The sequence below is a fragment of the Panthera onca genome, chromosome D1, assembly GCF_046562875.1.
Source record: "Panthera onca isolate mPanOnc1 chromosome D1, mPanOnc1 haplotype 2, whole genome shotgun sequence".
In the NCBI taxonomy this organism is placed as follows: Eukaryota; Metazoa; Chordata; class Mammalia; order Carnivora; family Felidae; genus Panthera; species Panthera onca.
The window spans coordinates 37,382,512-37,392,921 of NC_138348.1; positions in this window are offsets into that span (position 1 = coordinate 37,382,512).

The following is a 10,410-nucleotide window of genomic DNA, read 5'->3' on the forward strand; positions in this document are numbered from 1 at the left end:
TGTTTGTCTGCCTTGTCCTCCTATGTCTTGCCCAGGCCTGGAAGAGTGTCTGGCACATAGTAGATGCTCTGGGAATGTTGATTGGTTGAGAGGACTAATAACAAGAGGAAAATAGGGGTGCCTGGGTAGCTCAGTCAGTTGAGCGTCTGACTTTGGCTCAGGTCATGATCTCACGGTTCATGAGTGCCGAGCCCTGCATGGGGCTCTGTGCTGACAGCTCAGAGCCTGGAGCCTGCTTTGGATTCTACGTCTCCCTCTCTCTCTGCCTCTCCTCCGCTTGCACTTTCTCTCTCTCTCTCTCTCTCTCTCTCTCTCAGAAATAAGTTTTAAAAAACTTTTTAAAAAAAGAAGAGAAAGAAGAGGAAGATAAAATATCAAAATTTAGCTAAGTATTAAATTTATGATAATATATACAGAGTACGTGACAAGTTGGAATTCTGGGTAGAGATGGATCAACACGGTGAGGACACAGAGCTGGATATAAACTGTGCACGTAATCTAACCTCCCTCAATGTGGAAATTCCGTCGATGGTCTTCAGATTAATATTTCTCATTTGCATCAGAATCTTCTAGTTCACTTATTAAAGACAAGAGATTCCTGATACCTATGACTCACCTACCGAATCAGAACCTCTGAATCGAAGCCCAGATACACATTTTTTTACCAAGCAGTCCCATGTGAATCTCTTGAAACCTACAATTTGAAAACTACCACTCCTAATAGAAGGTGACCCACCTCCATGTGAATACCCATAGCAATGAAGGTCTCACGTTACCAAAGGCCAGCCGCTACGTTTGTTAGCGTTAGTAGTTGGGAAAAAAGTATTTCTCAGGCTGCAATCTGCCTCCTAGAATTTCCAGCCACTGGTCCCAGTTGCATTCATTAAAGTTGCAGGTAACAAATTTTTTTTTTCTCTTCCACATGACAGCCCTTCAAATGTGTGAAGACACCTATAAAATTTCTTCTCTAAGCTCAACAATTTATAAATGCTTTATTTTTTTGTTGTTGTTGTTGTTGTTCATCGGCAGGACTACTTGGCATCTATCAGCCACTCCAGGATCTCAGTCTGTGTTGCCAGAAGAACTTGACACCAAGAGCGAAAATAAATGGTTCCAGAATCTACAGATAAACCCCTCTTCCTTCCGCTCCAAGCAAAACAGTCTACCACAGCCGACTTTTCATCCACACCTGAAGCCTCACTGTGTGCCTCCTTGTCTAGCTTTTGATATTGACTCTCATTAGACTCATTGGAAGGGGATAAGGGGAACTTTGCTCATAGATCATGAATTCCAGTCTGCACACTATTCTTGGGGCTTTCCTAACAAGTTCTATATTTCTCAACATCTATCTTAAAATGTCTCCCAGAACAGACTAGTTATAGTGGTCAAGCTGTGACTCAATGAATCAGACTTAAACACTAATTAGCTCTGCAACCCTGGGTGATTATTGTTTAAACTTTATTAGCCTCCATTTGTTTTTTTTTATAGAAGAGACTGATAAAAATCATGATAATATTTGTAAAGTATTTTATGTAGTACCCGGTATATGGTGAAATTTCTATAAATGTTGGTTACTATTACTTCCCTCCTGGTAGAATGAGACCATTTCTTGCCAGCAATCCTGCGAGTTGTAATTTTTTATTTACATTCCTGTCTCCTAGTGCAGATGGCGAACTTCTCAAGGCAGGGACCACATCTGACTTATCTCTAGCTACAGCTACTAAAAGGCCACTGGGGACATCTCAAATAATTCAATACTCTCTAAATAAGTTTTCAACTTTTCCAGTACTTTGCATATTGCCAACCCTCTACTTTGTGCTTCTAAACTAGGCCAGTGCTAATACACCCAACTTTCTGGGCAACCAATTTTTAAAAGCCACCATCGCACTGACCCAAGTCTTGGTAATCATCTCAGAACCAGTCTCCCTGCCCTTGCTCTTATGCTGAGTCTATATCCCTATCTTAAACGTGATCTTCTGGCTTGGTCAGAAGGTTTTCATTCTGTACTTGCCTTGTCGACATAAGGACCAGGTTTGAGCTTGCTCTCTGATTCTCCCTGCTTCTGACCCCTAGACACATCTACCTTGCCTGCCTTATTGCAGTCCCCAGAGCCTAAGGCTGCACCTGCTGTTGGACATCAGGCCAGCACTCTAGCCATGTCTGTTCTATCACCCTGGAGAAGAGCAAAGCAGAAGGATGAGAAAAATGCCGTGATACAGGGGTGGCTGCCCTCACATTGTCATGTTGGTTTCAACTGTGTGCTATGCAGACAGAGGGTGAGAGCAAACACATCATTAATATTTCAGTGATTATCATCAGTGGTGAAGTGCTGATATAGCCGGTTCAACAAGACATGGGGTTATGTAGGTAAGTCCCAGAAAATGTCATCAGTGTCGGCTCTAGAAGTCAGAAGGGATGATGATGGCATCAGGTCTTAAAGCAAACTGCAAGTGCTGAGTTTGACCTCCTTTGTCCTTGTGGTGGTGGCCCAACACCCAATCAATCTCAGAACGGGAGTGTGATGCTGTGCACAGAAGAGGCTGGTGCAGTTCAGCTGAGTGGGCGGGTTGATGGAAAGTGACTGTGGCATTGCTGAGTTCAAATGGAATTAAGGATTCATGAGAGCACTGCACAGGCAGGCAGAGAGCCCTGAGTGAATACAGAATGAGTCACAAGGGAGCCCCGGCGAGGCTTCAAATCCCAAATAAGCAAGGAATTGCTTTTTGATGATGCCAAACTATAAATATCATCACCTCAGAAAACCAGGTTCTCCTTTCAGGACGTCAGGAATGAGCGAAGAAGACTGTGAGGCCAAATGCATTTGCTATAGCCAGGCATAATGCTTTGCGTAAATAACACCGCCACTCTGAAGCCATTCTTGAAAGAATTTTGAAGAGGCATATTTTTCTTAAGCTATTATTTTAATAGTATCTTAGTCATACTGGAAGTCATGGATAGAATTCAAACAAAATCAGTATCTCTAGCCTACTTACCATGCGATAACATTTATTTATTTATTTTTAATTAAAAAAAATTTTTTTAATGTTTATTTATTTTTGAGACAGAGAGACAGAGCATGAACGGGGGAGGGTCAGAGAGAGAGGGAGACACAGAATCCCAAGCAGGCTCCAGGCTCTGAGCTGTCAGCGCAGAGCCCCATGTGGGGCTTGAACTCACAGATTGCGAGATCATGACCTGAGCCGAAGTCGGACACAACCGACTGAGCCACCCATCGTCCCAATTTTTAATTTTTTTTAATCTTTACTTATTTTTGAGAAACCGAGACACAGAGCACAAGTGGGGGAGGGGCAGAGAGAGGGAGACAGAATCTGAAGCAGGCTCCAGGCCCTGAGCTGTCAGCCCAGAGCCCAACGCGGGGCTCAAACCCACGAGCCATGCGATCATGACCTGAGCCGAAGTTGGACACTTAACTGACTGAACCACCAGGTGCTCCCAGGTGATAAAATTAAAAGCATTTTCTCTGGTCCCTACTCTGAATCTGCATATGGAATTGCTGATGTGTAAGCGTCACATAAAAAAACAATAGTGTGTTTCAGATTTAGGGTGATGGTTATTCCTCTAGTCCCTTACGCTCTTTCAAATTTCATTATTTCAACCGAAGACAGAAAGCTGGAGAATAGCAATTGTATTTTTGCCAGAATTTTCTTAAAAGCGTTGAAACGAATGTGTCCAGAATCGTTGGGTTTTCCAATCTTTGACTCTGCTGTGCTTATCATGAGCTGTTCTTGCAGAACACCTCCCCGCAGGATTTAATGGATTAGAACAGATCTTACTCACAGCCGAGGAAGACGGTAAGGGCTGGATCCTCATGAACTGTCCGATTCTGCAAGGGCAGGTGGGCCCTATTTTCAGCAAAGCAGGGCCCGAATAATTTGCCGAAACAGAGGAAGCTGAAATCGTGCTTATAATCTAATCCTGTGCTGTGGTCACTGTGTGCCCGGGGGGAGGAGGCATATGCTGTTCCACTGGAGCTGTGTGTAGATGCCTTAAGGACATCCACAGACACACACACACACACACACGTAGATCTGTTACGATCCTACAGTCTCACTACTGCAGCTTTCAATATAATGTGTCAAAAAAGGGAAGTAAAAAGACCTAATTTAGGGGAAATAAGTTATGCATGTGGGGGCCTGGATCCACATGGCTGTACTAGACTCTAATGTTTGGGAGCTGATTAAACCAAAGCAGGTCTGAGCTCTGGTCTGGACTACGTGACCAGAATTCCATTAAAGTAGATTCTGCATCTTCTGGGAAGAACTCGTCTACTTTCGCTGATCTCTTCCAATTTCGGACTGCTCTGTCTGTGGTTGTTTGTCGACTAAATGGAAGGAGGCAGAGCTTCTGGCTATTTTGTGTTCCTATCTTTACAAACATCAGCGACAACAACAAAAAATTCCAGCACCTAACCAGACAAATGCAAACAAAATGCTGTGTGTTTGATTAATCACAGCAGTATCACAGAACATTCATCTTTTATTAAAAAGAATTGTCGGCTTTCCAGAATTTTCTGGGAGTTTTCATTGTGTCCTCCATTTTTATGGTAATGTAAAGGAAAGCAGTGTTATATAAACCTAACACTTCTCTTTTTCTTGGATGTAATTTACACCATGTAAACTTCACAACTTCCTTTCAATACTTTAAAATTACACTGTAGGCTCCTCATCTGGGATTTTTATTACATAAATAAAACACTATCTGACTTTCAACTTAAGTATATATATTTTCTCTTCCCTAAAAAGAATTATAGCTTGGAATGCACAACACTGATATATTTTTATTATTTCAATCTTTGCTCACAATATGCCTATACATTAGAACCAGGTTTCGGCCCTACTAAAATCCATCTGTGAATGTGACGTATGTTAATGAACAAATCATATTAATTTTTTCCTTAGAATAAAAGCACATGAGAAATGGCTTGGAATCTGTGGGTGAAAATCATAGAAGAGCTACTATCTAAGAAAGCACATGGTATATCAGAATAGCATTAAAAACCCTGAGATTTAGCAAAAAAAAAAAAAAAAAATCTACCCTTCAATAAGGTGTTTATAGGCTCGCCTTATAAGACCTTTTACCATCTGGTCTTAGTCCATCTTCCCAGGCCACCTTCCCCTTTTAACCTCTCCTACTAACCTACCACTCTAAACCGATTTGGCTAGTCTCAATTCCCTGAATGTATGTACACTCATACCACCTGGACCATGCTCATGCTGTTCCTTCCACCTGCCCACCTTCCCATTCTTTCTCTACCCACTAAGAGCTACTTACTCTTCCAGACTCAACTCAGGTGTCACCTCTTCAGGGAAGCACTCCTAATGCGCACTCTGTTGACTGTCCCTTCCCCACCTAGCACAAGAGAATGTCAGCCCCTTGCATGGCTGGCATAGTTTATCAAACTTCCTCAACCCCTGGTGTAGTAACTGGCATGAATAAATGAACATGCCAACCAATCAATTCTCAGTGAATAAACCTGAAAACGTCCTTCAGCTTCTATGACCTCCTCTGAGTCAAATTTCTCATTTAAATTGTTCTTGCCCTAATTTTCTTCCAGTGAAGCCTGCTGCTCACTGGTGGCTCCAAAGCTCTTGTCAAACCCTGGACTTGTCCTATTAATACCTATATTTTTCCCATCAGCAATCCCACAATATTTTCTTTGGGAACTCGTGACATGTTTAATACTAATATAAACTGAGCACCAGACTGAGTAAGAATCAGGATACTGACAGTCTGGTCCTAAATATTCTACTAATTTACTGTGAAGCCTGAGCAAATTATTATTCCTGTCTGGGTCTTTGTTGTAAAATTAGGAGGATATACAGAATGTCTTGGATCCCTTCCAACTTGAGGGGAAAAAAAATGTGGTTGACAATGTTTTAAGAGTAGTGTCCCCTACTTGAGGAACTATAGTTTAATAGACATTTAATTCATATAATGCCTAGTTTTTGCTAAGCCTTTTTCTAAGATCTGGGAATACAGTGGTAAGAAAAACAAAAACAAAAAAAATGCCATCTGTAGCTTACTTCCTGGTGGCAGCAGGAAAATAAATGATAAACAACTCATTTACATATATGTATGTTTATACCTATTTCTATCTATCCAAAAAATCAGGAGGTGATAAGTGCTGATGAAGGAAAATTTTCAAGAACAAATTGGTAGAGAAAGAGACTATTGTTGGGGCGAAGGTGGAAGATAGATGGTTTATGATTTTATATACTATGGGCAGTGATGGCCTCGTGTATAAGGTTGACAGCTGAGAAAGAGGGGTGTTCCAGCAAAAGGGGACAGCAAGTACAAAGGACTTGTGATGAGAATGTGAAGGGCTTGTTCAAAGAAGAAAAAGAGGTTGAATAATGCTAAAGAATTAGAGAGAGGATGAGAAATGAAGTTGAAGAAGTTAAAGCAGAGGAAACAGATCACAAGGGCCTTGGCCATTGTAAATGCTTGGCTTTGAATGTGATGAGAAACTGTTGGAGGAATCAAAGGAAAAGAGTGACAAGATTTCGGCCAACATTTTGGAATAGTCTTCGAGTTGGTTGGGTTGAGTTCAGACGGGATATGTTCAGTGAAACATATAGACATATAAAACCGCATAATCTACACATAAAACTGCAGGTGACTTGGTCTTGGGAAGAAGCAGTGGATATGAGGACAAGCTATTGGATTCCATTTTTATTGGAAGGTAGAGCTGACAGAACCTCTTATGGATTAGTCATGTGCAGAGTGGGACAGACAGGTGTTACAACTTACAGTATTTGTGGCCTCAGCAAGTGGAAGGATAGTGTTGGCACTTAGGGAAAACTGCAGAAAGAACAGGAGAGGCAGTGGTAGGTTGGCAAGAATATTCAGTTTTGACTGGGACATGGTAAGTTTGTGATGTCTATTGAACATTTAAATGGTTATGTCAAGTAGGCAGTTGAACAAGATACTAGAATTCAGTAAATCCTGGGTTATGATATGCATTTTGGAATGATCAAGATAGAGATGGTTTTTTTTTTTTGTTTTTTTTTTTTTAACGTTTATTTACTTTTGAGACAGAGAGAGACAGAGCATGAACGGGGGAGGGGCAGAGAGAGAGAGAGACACAGAATCAGAAGCAGGCTCCAGGCTCCGAGCCATCAGCCCAGAGCCCGACGTGGGGCTCGAACTCACGGAGCGCGAGATTGTGACCTGAGCTGAAGTCGGACGCTCAACCGACTGAGCCACCCAGGCGCCCCAAGATAGAGATGGTTTTAAAGATATGGGAAGAGGGTGTGATCATCAAAGGAGTGAATGTATATAGAGAATAGGAGTGGCTCAAAGATGGACTCCTGGGGAAATCTAGGAATAAGAGATTGAGGTGATGAAGGGAAATAGCCAAACAATTTGAGAAACAGTGATCAGTGAGCTAAGAAGGAAGCAAAGAGACAACATGTCCAGGAGCCAAATGAAAAATGTATTTCAAGAAACAATAGATGACAGATGATGTCAAATGTAACTGAGAGGTAAAACGTGGTAGAACTTGAGTCAGCTTTCAATCCCCATTGCATTACTGGGAGTCTGTTTCTAATTACGGTCATTCTAGACCCTGTGCCAAGCAGGGACCCCATATTCTCATCATGGTCTGTATGAACTCGGGTGCCCTGGAGTTATGCCGTGCAAAGCCTGAGAACATACACATGGCATCCTGAGCCAACTATAAAGGGCCAGCAGGGTCTTTCTGCAAAGCTTCTTCAATCAGCAGTATCAGATGACTAGGTAATAGTCAGCGGATCTGTCTCAAGTGCACACAGGTACTTCCCCTCCCTCAACACACAAACACACACACACACACACACACACACTCAGAGTATTTGTCATTTTAAATGCAAAGATGAGAATAATGGCATATTCACCCTGATCTCCTTCTGAAAAGTAAATGGGTTTGTGTAAAAAAATGACACTAGTTGTTGATATTACTGTTGTTATTATTATTAACTGCTTACATTTGTGAAGTGATTAACAAGTACTAGGTATTATTTTAATAATTTTACATATATGATTTTGTTAAATCCTCATAACAACCTATGTGATTGATATTAATATCAACATGTCCTCAGATGTGGGTAGTTAGCCTTAAAGAGGTGGAGTGGCTAGGGGCCCCTGGGTGGCTCAGCTGGTTAAACATCTGACTATGGCTACTGTCGTGATCTCTGGGTTGCAGGGTTTGACCCCTGCTTCAGGCTCTGTGCTGACAGCTCAGAGCCTGGAGCCTGCTTCAGATTCTGCGCTCCCTCTCTCTCTGCCCCTACCCTGCTCATGTCCCCCCCCCCCCCTCAAAAATAAACAGTTAAAAAAATTTTTTTAAGAGGTGGAGTGGTTTTCTAAGGTCAAACAGCAAATAATGGCAGATTCTCTTTTCAAATCCAAAAGTCTGCCTCTGGGGCTCTCAGCCAAGAAATAAGAATGGGACAATTCAGTTCTCCTAAATGCCCTGTTCCTTGAATCACATGTGAACTTTGAACTCTCTGTTATCAAATGCTCCTTTTTTGTGATTCTCAACAAGGTTAGGCTATCTGGAACTAGCTCCAAAATTTTCCTGATGCTTGAAATTCAGGCAATATCTGAATTTTCCATTGCCTTAGACAGTTACCTATTGCTAAAACAAAGTATCTTGTGGGACTGACCAATGAATGAATAAAGAGCCATTTGAGCGGTAACCTTCCAATCCTTCAGGATTGTAAAACTGACCCAAATCATTACTAGCATTTCTGGAAGCATACCACAACATGATAATCAGCCGCTGAGTTCACTTTTTTGGTCATACTCCAAGGGTTAGATACCAGACTTTAATGACTAGGCAGTAGTTAGAACTTTACTAGCATCTTGGTTATGACAAGTATAGAATTGGTAAGAAATTATCTAATTCTTTTTATGTAAGTGACTGGTATCTGAGATGGCTTCTTTTTAAAACATAATAAATCCATAAATTTGAAATGTAAAGTCATTTGTTAGAGAAAGGAATCAAATTCCTTAGTAGACAGAAAGAACTTTAAAAAAATTGTCCATGCTATTGAAAAACAACCAGTTTAGAGTCCCACCCTCCTTCCCCCCTGGGGGAAAAAAAAAAACATAAGTTTAGCCTCTAACTTTGCCTCCTTGTTCAGTGAAAAAAAATATTCTCGGAAAATCTTATTTCATGGAGAATATGGCTAAATGACACTAAATATCTATGCTTAATGGATACCAGAAAATGTTTTCTTGAACTGTTTCCATTATTCTCCATGCTTTTCCATTCCCTCTGACAACCTTGATCACTTCAGGTAAATCTGGAAAGTATTAGGGAAGAGATGGAACAATTGACTCATTCTCAGCAAGGCAGGTGCCTTGGAACTTGACTTCCCAGCCATCATGATAGGCAGGTGCCTTGGAACTGCATTTCCCAGCCATCCTGATAGGCCGTCATCCAAAGTCTCATCTGGTCTCCCCAGTTTCTCACCCAGGACCTTCTGCATACCTTTGGAAGTAGTCACCCTGGGATCAGGCATGTGGTCTCTTGCAGTGATTGACTATGTGTGTGTGTGTGCATGTGTATGTGCACGCATATGTGCATGTGCTTGCACATGTGTGCAAGGAACAAGTCTAAGTTCCCCACTTCATTAGCAAAACAGTCTCCCCAGTAGAGTTTCCTGATGCAATTTAAACCTAGACTCTGATCACATCTTTCCTTCGTCAGTGGCATCAGATAGCAAAAACATGGGTTTCAAATTTGCAGCCAGTTTCGAACGCATATGCTACATTCTCATTCCTAAGCCATCTTAAGAAAATAATTTATGCTGAGCTTTGGTGTCCTCATGTGATTGAGAGGAATAAATAGATCTATGACAAGTGAACTGTACTTACATATAGCAAATGCACACACGGTCACCCCTTTAATTTGGACATCAGTGAAGACTGAGCAGTAGCGTCTTCAGTTACATTTTTGAAAATTGTCATCCTGTTGTAGAAAATAAAGTTATCAAGCTGCTCTTTATAAAGTGATAGAAGTTAACTAATAGCTGGTTTTGAATTTAGAAACCATCTTAAAACCAGGTTAAAGCAGTAACATGAAATGTTTCATCTAGCCGTTGTCAACTGGAAAGTCTTTTAAATTTTTTTTTGAAATGTTTATTTATTTTTTTTTATTTTGAGAGAGAAAGCTGGGGAGTGGCAGAGAGAGAGGGAGAGAGAAATCCCAAGCAGGATCTGCACTATCTGTGCAGAGCCCGACGCGGGGCTTGAGCTCATTAACTGTGAGATCATGACCTGAGCAGAAACCAAAAGTTGGATGCTTAACCGACTGAGCCATCCAGGTGCCAATTTTTTGTGGACTCCAATTAAAACATGGCTATGCTCATGGGCCTCAAAAAGACTCAGAACTGCTGGGAATAA